General features: G+C 46.9%; 2 long non-coding RNA genes across 4 annotated transcripts; both read right to left on the bottom strand.

Annotated features, from left to right (window-relative positions):
- Window positions 1–10156: 10156 nt before the first annotated feature.
- On the bottom strand, window positions 10157–11326 carry LOC136473122 (uncharacterized). The gene is made up of 3 exons (XR_010762503.1): window positions 11134–11326; window positions 10777–11040; window positions 10157–10708 (listed from the first exon to the last, which is right to left on the bottom strand). It is a non-coding gene; the product is annotated as an uncharacterized lncRNA (long non-coding RNA).
- A 265-nt stretch (window positions 11327–11591) lies between these two features.
- LOC136473121 (uncharacterized) lies at window positions 11592–12997 on the bottom strand. Of its 3 annotated transcripts, XR_010762501.1 has the most exons (4): window positions 12717–12997; window positions 12349–12498; window positions 12050–12170; window positions 11592–11930 (listed from the first exon to the last, which is right to left on the bottom strand). It is a non-coding gene; the product is annotated as an uncharacterized lncRNA (long non-coding RNA). The 3 variants fall into 3 exon arrangements; XR_010762500.1 differs by lacking the exon at window positions 11592–11930 and having other exon boundaries at window positions 12038–12170; XR_010762502.1 differs by lacking the exon at window positions 11592–11930 and having other exon boundaries at window positions 12038–12170; window positions 12349–12495.
- Window positions 12998–17476: the final 4479 nt, after the last annotated feature.

Below are 17476 nucleotides of genomic sequence, written 5' to 3'. Positions count from 1 at the left end.
TTGCAGATGGGCAGATGTATTACGGCTACTGTATCAACTACCTTTATCCTGCGATGGGTGATGCTTAGAACCATGGGCATGGTCATTCCTTATGTCTCATCTGATGCTTTTGTTGGAGATGATCATTCGCTGGCACTATATTTAAACTCCGCGTGAGTGTGTGTGTGGTTTGAACAAATGACTTCCGCTACTTTTATTCGAACTAGTTTGTAATAACTATGTTTAAACTCTGATGTATCTGTGATGCGAACTTTTATGTAAGTTGTGATGGTGACCGCTAAACTTATTACGATCATGGCTGGGACACGAGTTGGTTTGAAATCCTTCGTGATTTCACGGACTACCGGGTTATACGGGCTTAAGTTTGTTCAATCGTCTGCTCTGGTGGATGATTTTCTTACTTAATTTTGTATAATTGGTCGGTTCTGTCACAGCTGGTATCAGAGCATGGTTTAGCGTGTTACTGTTCACAAGTGTATTTAAAACAAAAAGGCATTTAGAAAATGTGATTTTAAAACTATAAAGTGTGCTAGTGATCATATCCTTTATGCCCAGTTAAGGACCTTAGGTGGCTTAATTAAGTACTGACTGGGGTTCTTGCATCATATTTCTCTTTCGTCGCTCATACGGCGTGCTATTGTATGAGTGCCACTTGTTTGAGTGGTAATGTGTGGATCATTTGCCTCTACGCCTCGGTAAGTGTGAGTTGTGAGAGCATGATCGGATACACCACCGATCTAGGGTGAATGCTTATATGATGCTGGAGTAATTACATGTTCTACGCATGTTCTACAAAGGTATCTCATGAATGGGTCTTCCGTCTACTGAGGCGATGCCGTCAGTAGGACGATGGTTCGGGTAGTTACTACCGTTGTACATGTATCTAGAGATTCATGTAGAGCGTGTAGATAAAACTTTACTGCTTTTATGCATTCATTGGGAATTGGGCTGAAATGAATCTTCTGCAGGTACATAACAACGCTATCGTGTAGAACGTATTAGCTACGTATTGAGAGATCGTTGTATGCCACCGAATTCGTCGTTAGAAATTATTTATTTCCTAAGTTTGTGAGAACGTACGACACGTGCATACATCATGTTACTTGTGCATCTCATTCATCTCATGCATTCCTCCCCTTATAAATTGATTATCTCATTTTGATAAAAGATGTATCACCAAAAATATGTTTCCCCGAGGTAATAAGAGAACTTTTGCTACAGATGGCCCACACGAAGCAGACCGCCCGTAAGTCCACCGGAGGAAGAGCACCCCGACGTCCGTTGGCCCTGAGGGAGCACCGCACCACGGACACCTTCTTGAGCGAGTTTGGCATGCCAACTTTGCTTTGGAGAGTGCTCCATGATGTGGGGTACCCAGAGGGTCAAGAGCCGGTGTACTCATGGAATGAGAGCGAGTTAGCAGAGGATGGACTTGCAGTGGTGGAGATCATGGTTCCTGCTCTTGGTGATGCTCTAGATTGGGATGGTTGGCATTTGGAGTTTGAGGGTTGCACTCCAGCCGAGGGTGCAGAGGGAGCAGCCTTCCGTGTCATCAGGGACATTATGAGCTGATTTCCTAGTGAGCTTGCAGCAGCTCTGGCTGGTACTTTTCCTAGGGATGATCCTCGTGATGCCATTTGGGTTCAGCCTCAAGGAAGTGCGTTAGTCAGAGGTCCAGCTGAAGGATGAGCTAGCGACAATCAGGCAATGAGTGCTATGTTCGCCGCCATCAGAGCGTATGAGGGTCTCGAGAGTACCTACTGGACTTTGACTGGCTTGCGTAGTGAGGATAAGCTCAAAAGGAAGAAGCAGAAGAAGAGACAGGCACGAGCTATAGCTAGCTTACAGGAGCAGTTGGCTGATATGAACTTACAGCGAGATCAAGCGGTTGAGAGAGGTGATAGAGCTATGCAGCGAGTGCATACGTTGACTCAAGCCAACAACAATGCAGACCGCATGATTGGACAGCTGGTTCAGGAAAGGAATGAAGCCTGGAACGCAAGAAACCTTCTGCTGCAGAGGGTCGATGAGCTAGAGGAATACAACGGCTACTTGCACGAGGAGTTTCACGCGCTCTATAATGGGGTTGGCCCATATGCTCCACCAAACGCCGCTGGCATGGACATCGACGACGACAACCAGGATGAGCCTGCAGTTTCACCTAGAGGCGATGGTGATGTCTCCGATCCTGATGATGGCCCCAAAGAGTAGGCTAGTTGCCTTGCGCTAGTATCTAGGTCTTGTCGCGATGACCTTTCTTTTGTTGGCATGTAATCTATCGTATGTTGCTTCGAACGGATGAGACTTGGCATGTGGTTGGAACTTGATTTTCAAATGCGATATCTGAACGCATAAAAAGTCCAGTGTATGTATGCTGGCAATGTGATTGTATGGACGTGATGTTTGCCGTTGAAGTAATTCGGTTAAGTGCTGTTGTTTTAATTGGGATACGATTGTTGTGCCTCTGTTTTATTGTATGAATTTATTCTCTCCAGTAAATTCAGTACGGCATAATTTTTCCTTCACTCGCAATTATTACAGCTTCACTCAATTGTTACTTGTTGCGGAAATATACAGATGACAAACACTCGCCAAACCACGTATGAGGCCACTGAGCCCGGTGCTAACGGTGCGAGGACCGGTGGTGGTGGTGGTGGTGGTGGTGGAAACCACGGCAATGACAATGAACCTCCCCACGAACTGCATTTGCCACCTCCTCCCCCGTTTACCCCCGAGATGTTCCTCGCACAGCTGCTCGGGAGTCAGCGCAACGCGGAACAATCCTAGAAGAACATGGAGGATCTTCTTCGAACCATCGCCAACAACGTTCAATGTGGTAACAATCAAGGTGGTGGCATGGGAGTGAACCAATATAGCAGCTTCAAAGATTTCATGGACACCAGGCCGCCAGTATTCAAGGAAGCAACAAAGCCACTCGATGCTGAGGAATGGATCAACACGATGGAAGATAAATTCCGTGTGTTGAGGATGACTGAGGTTCTAAAAACGGAGTATGCTGCACTTCAATTGCAAGGACCGGCGGGAATATGGTGGAAGCACCATCGCACCACCTTCCCTCCAAATGCTCAGATTTCTTGGAGAGAGTTTGCTGAGGCCTTCCATGGAGCCTATATTCCACCAGGGCTGACCGAGATGAAGTTGGGAGAGTTTCTGGCGTTGAACCAGGGCACCAAGACCGTGACGCAATACCTGCATGCCTTCAACAACTTGTGTCACTATGCTCCCGACATGGTTGACACAGATGCTAAAAGAATAGCCAGTTTTAAGAGGGGTCTCAATCCAAAAATGATGAAGCATGTTGGTACCAACAACCGCGTCAGATTCAATGACTTCATCAGCGACTGTCTGAAGCAGGAGAAGAATAACAACGCCAGCACAGCAACCAAGACACGCAAGAGAGCCTTTGAAGGTGGGCTGTCTCAAGCTAGAGCCCCTATGGGAGGTCGTCCTCCATATCGCCCATCGGCACCTGGCGCTAGGTTTCGGCCACCTCAGCCAAGAAGTCAGAATTTCCGTGGACCTCAAAAGCCGTACAAGATGGCAGTACAGCCCAACAAAGCAGCCGCAACTACGGTACAAGGCAGTTCCAAAGGAGCTATGGGATCTGCCGAGACAGTGAGAGGACCCTGTTATAACTGTGATCAGCCCGGTCATTTCTCGAGGTTTTGTCCATACTCGCCCAAAAAGAAGCAGCAGACTTATAATGCTAGAGTGCATAGTACGATAGTGGATGAAATTCCAGAGGGAGAGCCCGTCACTGCTGGTAAGTTTCCTATCAACGAAAACCCTACAGTTGTTCTATTTGATTCTGGATCATCGCATTCTTTTATGAGTCAAGCATTTGCACAGAAACATGGACAACGATGCACAGAATTGGGTTATGGGTACCGTATAAGCTCAGCAGGGGCTGATGTTTTGACCAACCAGATGGTTCGAGGGGCAACCCTTGAACTAGGTAGCAGGAAGTTCCGAGTGAACTTGATAGTTATGCCTGGGTTAGTCTTGGATGTCATTATAGGGATGAATTGGATGAAGGATTGGGGAGCAGTCATAGATACTAGAAGTCGAGTACTTACCCTTAAGGATCCCCTGGGTGAGGGTACCTTTCAAGTACCATTGCCTTAGAGAACAGATCTGATAAGTGTTACATGTGCTACGGCAGTCATTCCTATTCATCAGATTCTGGTAGTGTGTGAATTTCCGGATGTATTCTCGGATGAGCTACCTGGTCTTCCGCCAGATAGGGAGATTGAGTTTGGAATTGAGCTAGTCCCCGGAACAGCTCCGATTTCAAGGAAACCCTATCGGATGCCTCCAGATGAGTTAGCTGAGCTGAAGAAGCAATTAGAAGATTTGTCAAAAAGGGGTTTATTCGGCCAAGCAAGTCTAAATGGGGATGTCCCGCTTTGTTTGTGAAAAAGAAGAAAGAGGGCATGTTGAGAATGTGCGTAGATTACAGGCCACTCAATGCTGTGACCGTCAAGAATAAATATCCCTTGCCACATATTGATGTTCTGTTTGACCAATTATCCAAGGCCAAGGTGTTCTCAAAAATAGATTTGAGATCCGGTTATTATCAGATTAAGATTAGGCCACAGGATATACCGAAAACTGCATTTTCCACCAGATACGGGTTGTATGAGTATCTTGTCATGACTTTTGGCTTGACAAATGCTCCTGCATACTTTATGTTTTTGATGAATATATTTTTTATGCCAGAATTAGATAAGTTTGTGGTAGTATTCATCGATGACATTCTGGTATACTCCGAGAATGAGAAAGATCATGAAGAGCATCTGAGAACTGTCTTGACCAGACTTAGAGATCATCAATTGTATGCTAAGTTTGGCAAATGCGAATTCTGGTTGAAGGAAGTTCCCTTCCTTGGTCACATTCTATCAGAGAATGGAGTTTCAGTCGATCCAAGTAAGGTGCAAGAAGTTATGAATTGGAAAGCACCAACCACAGTTCTTGAGATTAGAAGTTTCTTAGGACTAGCCGGTTATTACCGTCGCTTTATACCAGATTTCTTGAAGATCGCTAAACCGATGACGAGTCTCCTACAGAAGGATCACAAGTTTGTGTGGACAGAGGAGTGTGAAGCAGCTTTGCACACTTTGCGGAAACTGTTGACCACTGCTCCTGTTCTAGCACAACTAGATATCGAGAAACCATTTGATGTGTTTTGCGCCGCATCGAAGTTTGGATTGGGTTGTGTTCTTATGTAAGAAAGGAGAGTCATAGCTTATGCATCACGTCAATTGAGAAAGCACGAGGTCAACTATCCAACACATGATCTTGAACTTGCTGCAGTTGTGCACGCCCTAAAAATTTGGAGACATTATCTACTTGGTAATGTGTGCAATATTTTCATGGATCACAAGAGTCTTAAGTATATCTTTACCCAACTAGAGCTAAACATGAGACAACGCAGATGGTTGGAATTGATAAAGGATTACAACTTGAATGTGCAATATCATCCTGGTAAAGCCAATGTAGTGGCAAATGCTTTGAGCAGAAAGTCACATTATTTAAATGTGCAGCCATTACTTGAAGATGGGTTCGATCTAATGCATCCTGCTGTGTTACATAGTATTCAGATTAGTTGCTCTTTGGAGGGTAAGATAATAGTAGGCCAGAAAACCGACAAGGGAATATTCCATATCAAAGAGAAAATAAAAGAAAAGTTGTCTCAACACTTTAAAGTGGATGAACAGGGCGTGTTGTGGTTTGACAATCGTCTTGTGGTTCCCAAGGATCGAGAGCTTAGGAATAAACTCATGGATGAAGCTCACCTTTCTAAGCTATCTATCCATCCCGGAAGTAGTAAGATGTATCAAGAACTAAGATCTCGCTATTGGTGGACCAAAATGAAGAAAGAAATTACAGCATATGTTGTCAGATGTGACACATGTTGTCGAGTGAAAGCGATTCACATGAAACCTGCCGGTATGTTGCAACCCTTATCAGTCTCTAGTTGGAAGTGGGACGATATAAGTATGGATTTTATCACGGGTTTGCCCACTACTCAAAAAGGACATGATTCGATTTGAGTAATTGTGGACCGTCTTACCAAGACCGCTCATTTCTTGCCTGTCAAAATAGATTATCGACCACCTCAATATGCCGAGAAGTATATCGCAGAAATTGTGAGGTTGCATGGTATACCAAAGACCATAGTATCTGATAGAGGCTCACAGTTCACGGCCCACTTTTGGGAACATTTACACAAAGGCTTGGGAACTAGTTTGATTCGTAGTACCGCTTATCATCCTCAGACAGATGGTCAGACTGAACGAGTAAATGCTGTTTTGGAGGATATGTTAAGAGCCTGTGTATTGTCTTCCAAGGGATCATGGGAGTCATGGTTACCGTTAGCTGAGTTCTCTTATAATAATAGTTATCAAGAAAGCATCAAGATGGCCCCATTCGAAGCTTTATATGGCAAAAAATGTAGAACACCATTGAATTGGATCGAGCCTGGTGATAGAAGGTATTATGGCATTGACTTTGTAGAAGAAGCCGAGAAGAAAGTTCATATTATTCAGCAGAATATGAAAGCTACTCAATCACGTCAGAAAAGCTATACAGACAAAAGAAGGAGACATCTTATGTTTGAAGTTGGTGACTATGTTTATCTGAAAGTCACGCCAATGAAGAAGAAAAGGTTTGGAATCTGAAGAAAGCTTGCCGCGAGATTCATAGGACCATACAAGATCTTAGAACGAAGAGGTCCGGTAGCCTACAAGTTAGAGTTACCTGAAACAATGAGTACCGTTTTCCCAGTTTTCCATGTATCACATCTCAAGAAATGTTTGCGTGTTCCGGAGGAAAGAATAGAACCTCGAGGTATTCGACTCAAATCAGATTTGGTGTATCGTGAACAACCAGTCCGAGTGTTAGACACGAAGGAACGTGCTACTCGGAATAGTGTGGTGAAAACATACAAGATATAGTGGGATCATCATGATGAGGGAGACGCAACTTGGGAAACAGGAGAGTATCTACAAAAAGCTTATGAAGAATTTTATAACAAATGGTTCGTAACCTAAATCTCGGGACGAGATTTTTATAAGGGGGGAGGGCTGTAACACCCCGATGTTGAGCCTACATTTAGGCACTGCAAATCATGCATAGCATGCATCATAAAGCATATTAATCATACATGCCTAATCATGTAAATAACAACTGAAACACTGTTTCGAAACATATGAGACACGCTCGTGAAACATGAATGTTGCATATACTTGTTTAGAATTGTGTTTGCCCGAATTTCTTGCTAGATTAGTAAAACATGTTTGGCTACTATTGTAAATCATCTAGCAATGTTTAGTTTAATTTTTGGAGCAATGTTTGTATTCAAATTAATTCAAAATTTGGCTTCAAAAATAAATTCCCAAAAATTAGGGTTTTGAGCTAAACATGGACTTTGATGTTATAATTCAAAATCTAGAAAGAATTTGGCTTTGGTCATAAAAGCAAAGTCGTAGAGAATTAAATTCTAAGCAACTTTCATTTTTGGTACATTTTCAAAAGAGGTCATTTTCTTGCTCAAAATAATATTTGAAAAATGGCATTTAAAAATTCCTTGAAAAATTTTATTTGGAAAAGGATTTTTCTTCTTCGCGGGCCGCCGCCTCGCTTCTGGCCCGTCTGCTGAAGCCGGCCCAGCGCACCAGCAAAGCCGCCGCAGCAGCGCGCCTCCCGCACCAGCCCATCACGCCTTGGCCCAACCCAGCCCCGCGCGTTGGCTCCTTCTCCCGCGCGCCGCGTCAGTCGCCGCGCCACGCCACGACCGCGGCAGAGAACTTCCGCCGCGTGGCGACCATGTGCCGGCGTTGCCCGCCGCGCGGTAGCCGCAGCCTGGCCCCGCGCCCACGCGCCCGCCTTCAACTGTCGGTGCCCGTGCGCTCGCTCACTCCCGCCCACGCTGCCTTCCCTCTTCTCCCGAGCCGGGAGCCCCAAGCTCCGCCCTCGCCGCGCCCGCAGCTCCGCCGGCGTCGAGCTCCCGCACCACTGCGCCATTCTCTGATTCCTCACGCCAGCAACTCCACCTCGCCTTCCTTCAAGTCACGCTCGAGCTTGCGCCGCCTTCCGAGCACAGGTCGGGCCTCCCCGCGTCTCGCCACCGACGGCCATGGCGCCGCCGTGCTCGGCCGCCATAGAAGCCGTCTTCCTCCTCCCCTCCAGCCTCGCCTAGCTACCCTACCGTGCTTGCCTTCACCTCGCACATCCCGTGCGCTCGCCAGCTCGCACTGCCATGGCCGGAGATGGCCGCCGGCCGCTGGCCGAGCCGCGTCGCCGCGCCAGCGCGCACACCGGTGAGGCACTCTGCCTCCGCCAGCCAGCCGGGCCGGCCAGGCAAAGCGGCCGTGGGCCGAAGCCCTGCCAGGCCGCCACGCTCCCCCTTTCGCTCGGGCCGCGCAGGCCGAAAACGGTCATGGGCCAGCTGATTCCAGCGGGCCGGCCCAGCATTGTTTAAGTGATTTGTTTTCATTTATTCTTTATTATTTGAAATCTGAAATGGTTTGAAAAATGTTTGGGTGCCCAAATTTGATCCAAATTTGTTGAAACAAATTTTGCCAGGTTCTTTATCATCAGATCTACTTGGGAAAATTATTGCATGTCATTTTTGGGATACTTTTCCGTAGGATTTTATTTAATCATGTATATTGCTGATAACTTGAAAAATATGTAGAAAAATCTATAGGCTTCAGAAAAATATGATTCCAAGTTTGTTAATCTTTTTATGTCATGTACTTCCTAGGAAAAATATGTTTCATGCATGTGCTGTGGGAAAATTTTTAGGTGTAGTTCAAGTACCTTTAATGGCTGATTTTTGTTATTTTCGCTAGAGAGCAAACTTTGTATAAAACATGCATGTGATAATTTTTGGACAGTCATTATATGCTATGAAGAACCTAGGAAAAATATTAATTCTATTGTTTGACACTTTTCATAGCACAAAGTAATTTCATGCTCATTTTTATGCTATAGCTTGTCATTTTTGTGTAGGATAGTTTACTTATCCAAATGCCATGAAATTTTTATGTTAGTTTGTTTAGGATAGTATTATGCTACTGTAATTTTCTCAGATTTTTAGGAGCATCAAAAATATATGTTGCTATTCAAACCTATTATTAATTAGGGTTTAAGCAAGTGTTGCTTTAAGTGTGATTAAGAAATTAGTAAAGCTTTGGTGTATCTTTGAAGCATTTCATAAGATATGTTGACTTAACATATTAGTAGTAGAAGAGAATGCAGTAGATGACATGTGCTTATAGTATAGTTTCTTGGATGATGTTGACTACCTTGCATTTAAACATATCCATTGCATTCATCTCCTTCGATGCACCGTGTGCATAATCACTTACGCGCATTGCATCATACAGGATCGCAAACCGAGAATCCAGTCGTCATACCCGAGGAGCCCGAGGAGCAGCTCGAGGTGCAGCAGCAGGAAGTGCCAGAAGCCAACGAGGAGGACGTTGAGGAACTCCCGAAGTGCCCCGATCACCGTCCAAGCTCTTTCGAGAGAGGCAAGCCCCAGAGCATTTTTCTCCCGGTTTGCAATTATTTAATTAAATGCTTTACTTTAATTGATGCATTACTAGAGCGATGAGCTCGCTTAGTCTGGTAGTGTCGTCCTTAGCCTTCTCCGCTTGCAAGCCCGCCTCTGCTAGAGCGATGAGCTCGCTTGGTCTGGTAGTGTCGTCCTTAGCCTTCTCCGCTTGCAAGCCTACCTCTGCTAGAGCGATGAGCTCGCTCAGTCTAATAGTGTCGTCTTTAGCCTCATCAGCCTGCAAGCCCGCCTCTGCTAGAGCGATGAGCTCGCTGAGTCTGGCAGTGTCATCCTCATCCCCCTCATCAGACAACACAATTAGTGATTCAACGGTGCGAACAGCTCGCTTTCTGTGCTCATCTAGCTTCTTTTCCTCGTACATTGCACGGGCCACCTCTGCAGCATGGTCCTCGCTACATCCAATCCCTTTATGTATAAAATACAATCAGTTAGCAACACGATTATATTATATTTAAAATCAGGCAACGAAAAAAGTCTTTCAAGCACTCACTGACACATAATGAAATAACATGCTCGTTCAAGACCTGCATCTGTACTATTGTCTCCTCCCTTGCCTCCTTCCTTGCCCTCTCCTCCTCTAACGCCACCTGTCTCTCCAATCCCTATTTGACAAGCCCAACGTCGATTGGGTTACAAATACCGTGCTGTCTAGCAAACTCATGCATCTTGTCTTTATGATGTTTAACGAAAAGGTTGACGTAGTCAGGTCCATATCCCCTCTTCCGTGCAATTACTTGCCTCCCCTTCAGTTCATCCAAGAACTTAGCTTGACCATCATAACATTCCCACCTGCATTTCCTTGTGCTCTGTTCAAACGATATATTATATCATATATGCCTTAGCAAAATAAACAAAATACGATTTCATGGTTACCACAAAAATAATCAACCTCATCATAGTCAATCATATGGCCGCAATAATGGTCTATTTCAAGCTTCGAAGGGACTAGACCGTAGTTAGATTTAACACCACATTCGTACTTGACTGGTGGTGCTTTGTAAATTAACCTTTCTTCTTTTGTTTTGCTTTTGGAGGTTCTTCGGGCCATTTGTTCTTAGGACCATACAACCACTTCTTGAAACGACATTTCGCCATTGAATACACCTAAATAACGTGACATTAGTACATGACAAATATAGCTCAACATTTCAACAAATACACTTTGCACTTACTTTATGCTTGTTTGGATACACAAATTCCAACGTATTTTCAGGGTTTATCACGGCTCGGTCTCCGCAATGGCACAGAGGAGGTTCCTCGAGTCGTCTAGCTGCGGCTAAGTGTTTCTCCTTAGCTGTCATTGGAGAGGGGTTAGGGGGAGGTGGAACCCACCGCTCGAAGTGCTCTCATAGATGTCGTCCTCTCCACCAATCGTCGAAAAGGAGGTACCTGGGTCAAACTTGTCTGCACCATCGATCCACTAAAAGAAAAAGCACCTTTCATGGTCGTACACAACAAAAATTCAACAAAATATTAGTAATCTAGTAATACAAATGAAAAAGAAAAAGATAGTGAAAACAATTACTTACATTAAAACGACTGCACGTGTAGAAGCAACGAGCCGCTGTGTCCGGATGTCTCGATTGAAACACGTCGGCCGGACGACCACAATCACAATTAGGGATAGGGAGTTCAGGAGGGACGGGAGCATCTTTGCTAGACTCGTCAGGGTACATTTCTCGAGGACGACCCCGTTTTCGCCATAACTGCTCTCGAAACATGTCTTCCATCTAATAAAACGGTTCAAATTAAACATCAATCAAAACAAGATAAATTAATGTAAAATGTAATCATTTGCAATGCAACTAAAATTTTATAAACAACAATTATAGCAACAAAAATATACATGGCAAACATACTTCTAACTAAATCAAACTAATATCTTCACCATAGTTCTCAAACATAATTTTCCTACTAACCTTAACTCCCATTCATAATATCATATCCACCATTCAAACGAAATTAAAATGTGCGTCATTACCTTGAACTAGGACGAGGAGGGAGGGAGGCGGCCGGAGAATGGAAGGGAAGGGAGGGAGGCGACAATGGAGGGTCGGGCTGCCGCCGTTCGTGGCGTGACGGCCGGCGTGCTTGGCGACGGGCGAGCGCGGGAGCGACGCCTAGACGGCCTTGCTGCTCGGGCAGCGGCACTGGCCACGGGGTTATACCCGGCTCTGCCGCGCCACGGATCAGGGCGCGGCACTACCGCGCCAAGATCGGTGGCGCGGCAGAGCCCTGCCACGTTAGCGGTCAGCGCTTCTGCTCGCCGCCACGTCAGCCCTCTGCTGCGCCACCATGCATGGCATGACACAGACATTTGACCGCGCTAGGGCAATAGGCGCGGCCAAAAGTATTAGTTAAAAAAAACCGACAATGTAAGATTTAAAATTAGTTTCGAAAAAGTGTTAAAATTAAAAAAAAAATCACGGTAAGCGGTCGGCTCACCCGTGCTGGAGATCTGGGGACCGACGGATATTTCCTGTAACGTATAAAGTTTCCCTGCTGCTTGAATCGGTCCCATGCCTGAGGTTGTTGTTGCTGTATAGGTGGACATCGCCATTGATAGCTTGATAATTTTAACAGCAAAAAATGACAGCTTGTATGATTATGTTACAGATAGTGTAGACATATACTCAGCTACAGAGGAAGGATTACTACTGACCTGATTTGGTACTTTTTAACTTCATCTATATAAAAGTTAATGTATACTTTGGTTGCAGAGGTCGATGTTGCATGTGTAATACCTATATGTATGGCCGCGTGAAACTGAATGGGCACCACGATTGCTCAAAAAAATTTCAGCTTGACGGGGGCGTCCACGGCCGCGTGAGACTGAATCGGTTCCAGGATGTCTCGGAAAATTTTCAGCGTCATCCATCTTCGGGGAAAATCTACTTTAAAAAGCATAAATGTGTACATTGTATTCTTTGGTTAATCTGTAGTTAACATGCATGGAAACAAATAGACGTTGCTGTTGGTCATCTAATGTAAAAAAAAAAAAAAAAACAGGCATGGGCGTACAAAAATTCAGGCATGGGACCGGGAATGGAGCAGCAGAATTAACAGGGGGAAAAAAATACACTCATCCAACGTAAATGAGATGAGAGTCTACCTGTGGGAGCTGGGAGGTGGAAGAGACCAATGAAGCACAAACTCTGCAGATATTCCCTTTTTGGCAAATCGTCGAGTACCTTCGGAGCAATAGAGCAAAAGTGCATTCACGAAATCATGGCAAGCATCTCTGGAATCACGAAATCATGAAATCTGACAAATTGTAAACATTAACTTTTGGGAGATTAACCTTTGGGATAGGAGAAAGTAGGATACGACCACTTGCCTGGGCACTTGCTTAGGCGGAGGGTGATGGCCGAGATGAGAGCGGGATGATTTTAACGCGAAAGGTAGCGGTGGTAGATGAAGCAGTCTGTGGAGCATGTAGCGACTGGATCGAATAAATGCGATGGAGCAGTTTCTTGATGGAGCAGAAGGATGACGTGGCTTCCTGATAATGCAGAAAAATATGCTAATGGGTTCTTTTTTTTTGTTCTCCTATCTAGGAGATAACAGACACTGCTGTTGTTCCTAAAGACAGAAAGGAAGCTCCAGCTGCTGATGGTCCTCGCAGGTCGGGCCGCCGTGATCGGCCCAGCACACGCTACGGTGGTCCAGTCCAGAATGGAATAGTTAGCAGCTACGCATGAATAAGTTGCCGCTCTGATTCAGCACCCACGTGCTTCGGCCCAGGGCCCAAGGCCCAACGAGGATGACAGGTGGGCCTGGGTGGCAGCGAGCCTGAGGATTACAAATCTGGACGCGGTGAGTCTGTACTGGACAGCTCAAGCATGTTTCTTGGAGCAAATAAATCATTTTGCGACAGCCCTTGCTTTCATTAAAAGAGTTTTGCTTCTCTATTTCCTTTTTGCGAGGAAGTAAAAGAGTTTTTCTAGTAAAAATGAAAATCACAAACTATTTCTTGCATTGAAAAGCCATCGATAATGTGGTTTTGAGGGGGGAAAAGGGCATGAGCGTTGAATATAAGCAAAGTTATCGAGTATCGATGTTTGGGATAACCAAAGCAAGGGAGTTAATGTCCACGCTGATTTCCGCGGACAGAGCAAGACGTATTAACATGTCTCGTCCGATCCCTCGGGTACGGGCTTCGTCTCGCCCGACCCCAAGGACACAATTTCCGTCTCGCCCGACCCCGAGGCTGCGGGGGTCTCGCCCAAGGCTGCGGGCTCCATCTCGCCCGACCGTTGGGTGCGTGCTCCGTCTCGTCCGACCCCCCAAGGGTCGCGGGCTCCGTCTCGCCCAACGGGGACCCATATCGCCGCCAACCACTCCAGGTCCAGGCGTATGGGCCTGGGTCAAAATTGTGACACTAGGGAAGAGACATGCACGACTCGATGTAACCCGAGGCCATGACGGGCCATACCTGAGGATTCACATCAAGAACGGTGTCGGACGTATAGGTGTTGTTCTGCCTAACCCTCGTACGAACGCCGACAGGCGTGTCAGTTCACCACGACGTCCGTCGGGACGGGATGGAACACCCGGCAGATGACGCCTGCGCATGGCATTAGTGACAGACAGTACCGCGGCGTGGAGCCATCCCTGTTGACATCTACAGGATCGGCGGGATCCGCATGAAGGAGAAAAAGGACCCAGCGATCCTGAAAGCCTTCCTCTCTTTCGTTCTTCTCCTTTTTCTCCACTGTAACCCGCGCTTTCCCGTTGTCCTATAAAAGGGAAAGCAGGGCGCCCCACGAAGAAGATCGATCCATATCGGCACAAGACCGAACCACGAGATAAAAACACAAGAGCACGACATGAGCACATGGCTGAGTAGCGATCGAGCTCTCAGCACCCGTTCATTCCTTTCACCAGAGACTTGGGATCATTTTCCTCTCTTGCCTGTTTATAACCCTACTACAAACCAAGTGCTGGTAACACGAGTAGCAGTAAATTGGACGTAGGGACGTTCCGCTCGAATCAGTATAAACTCTTGTATCCTTCGAGCACACCATCTGAGCCAGATGCCCAAATACAAATTTACTCATCGTTGTTCCGAAAACACCGATAGTTGACGCGCCAGGTAGGGGCTTTTTGCGCGTCTCGACGTCCACATCAGGCCTCGGATGGCTAGTCACGGCGTTAGCTAGGTCCCGAGCGCGCACGTGCGCTTCGGGAACCTAGACTTCATTGTCACGATGGGGGAGAGTTAGTGCAGGCTCCCGTCGCCATCCAACCTCTCCACTCCACCGGCCTCGACGCGATTGTCAAGGCGCTTAAGGAGCTGCGGCTGCACGCACTAGAGGCCCACGCCCCCGGGAGCGACCAGCTCCTCGACTTCAATTATGGGAGGCTAGAACGCTAGCTCAGTGCCTTCCTAGGACCCCGACCATCCTGGGAGGACCTAGGCCGCCTCACCTTCTCATTCACCAATGTCATGATGTAGCTTGCCAGAGGAGAGCCGTTTTTCCTAGAATACCTCATCCAGAGCGCCCTGATAGCGCTCCCGTTCGTTCTACGCAATGCCACTAAGAGCGTTGGCTACCTTGTGGTGCAACGCACGCCCCCATCCCCCACGAATGACGAGTTCATGGGGATGACCGAATATATCATAGAATCTTTCCACGACCTCCTCATAGGAGATTCGGAGTTGCCCTCCAACTCTGACTCCAACAGGAGGAGCCATCACCCCTCCCGTGAATGTTTCATGGTAGGTACCCTCGAGGGGTACATCGAAAGCAACCACGAGGGAGAGGCTACCCTGATGAATGGCTTCGATGACGAGGTCAAGGGAGATGTAGGGGCCCCACCTCACCTGTAGGTAGAGCAGCTGAAGGCCTGGCACCAAGAGCTCGAGGAAGCATGACTCTAGTTCAAGCAGGAACACGTGGTGCTCGAACGAGAGATCGAGCGCCATGGAGATGGTGGGCGTGCGCGTGTCGTGGCCCGCGACGTGTACCAGAGGATCATCGAGGACGACAAAGCCCTCCCACACTTCACCTAGGCAAGCCAGAACATCACTACTATGGTGGCCTTGCTCTGGTGGCTTTCAGGGCCTATGACACTCGAGGATTGTCGGGCCCATCACGAGATTCACACACTATTCGAGCATGTGGCGGTGCAACAGGCAGTAAGCTTGTTGTCCCAACAACACGAGCTTGACGCCAGCCAGCGCGCGCCCTCAGAGCAACCCAACAGGGATGTGTCTATCCACTAGGCATAGCCAGGCGGTAGGCCGTGCACCGCGGTCTCAATGCATGAGCATCTTGGCCTCCACCGTGATGCGCACAACTCCCTCGACGCATGCGGGCATACCTACGGTGATGCGAGGGAGGAGGCTTGCCATGGCTACCACCCTCGTCATGGCAGATGCTATGACAGCGGTGAGGACCAAAGCTCGAGCCCTGACTTGCTGGGACCTCCGACCTTTGGCCGACACATCCTCAATGTCATCTTTCCACTACGGTACCGACCGCCGACCAACATCCCGAAATACTCTAAGGAAACGAACTCCGGACTGTGGCTCGAGGATTATTGGCTTGCTTGCCAGCTAATGGAATGGATAATGACGATTTTATTATCCACAATCTTCCATTGTTCCTGGGTGATTCGACGCGAACATGGTTGAAACACCTTCCGCCCAACCGAATCCAAAGTTGGGCGGACCTAAAAGATATCTTCGTGGGAAACTTCTAGGGCACATACGCCATCCTAGGAACCTATGGGATCTCAAAAACTACCGATAGAAGTCTGAGGAGACTCTTCGTGGGTACATCCGGTGCTTCTCCTGGTAGTGCAACGAGCTGCCCAACGTCGCCGACGTTGACGTCATAGGAGCTTTCCTGTCTGGGACCACCTTATAAGGAAAATGGACCCTATGCCCATTTACTTTGAATTTTGGTGTTTGATGACCAACATAACCAAATTGGACTAATAAATTTACAAATGTTTATTTTGTAGTTCAATAGGGTGTAAGACGTGACTTGGATGAAGGCGACGTGATGATCCGATGATCAACACCACAAGCAAGACCTTAGGAGCACAAGAGAAGACCTAAGATATCAAGCAAAGTCCAAGCACGAAGATAAGAACCAAGCCGCACGCAAGATCATGAAGAAATGAGCTCATAGAGGTGACCGGACCCTGGACCGGACACTAGAGAAAAGTGACTAGATGCTTCGATCAGTGACTTGGCAATAGCAGGCGTCAACAGCAGCGACCGAACGCTGGACAAGCAAATTGACCAGACGCACAGATGTCACTATTCATTAGTCCGGTAATACATTCAGCATTGACCAGATGCTAGCGGCAAATCGATCGGACGTAGGACAACAGCGTCCGATTGAGTACAAAGAGGTTCTAGAGCGACGAACTTGCGACTGAACGTGTCCGGTGGCATATGACCGGACGCTGGCAGCGTTCGATCAGTTGATCGTAGCTCTAACGATCGAGATGATCGGACGTGTCCGGTTAGGATGTGATCAGCGTCCGGTCAGTAGCGGAAAAGCGAGACTTCGTCCCCAATGGCTACTTTCTCAGTGGGGCTTATAAATACAACCCCAACCGGCCATTTGGTAAGAGTGGAGCTAAGGAAACATATCAAGGGTGTTGATACACCATTTTAGTGATCTCCACTTGCATAGTGCTTAGTGTTTTATTAGGTGATTAGCGTAGGTGCTTTGCAAAGTGCTTAGGTTGATTTGACCATCGCTTATGTGCTTGCTCTAGGTTTAGGCCTAGTGTTTAGTGAGGTTTGCATACCTCTTATCACTCGGTGCTTACAAGCACCATTGTTGTACATTAAAGGGGCTTGTAGTCTTGCGAGATCACACCAACCACATTTGTGGTGTGGCCACCACC

This window comes from Miscanthus floridulus, chromosome 8, assembly GCF_019320115.1.
Source record: "Miscanthus floridulus cultivar M001 chromosome 8, ASM1932011v1, whole genome shotgun sequence".
NCBI classification, from domain to species: Eukaryota; Viridiplantae; Streptophyta; class Magnoliopsida; order Poales; family Poaceae; genus Miscanthus; species Miscanthus floridulus.
The sequence above is the reverse complement of the archived record's forward strand: the minus strand, read 5'-3'. Positions and strand labels throughout refer to the sequence as shown.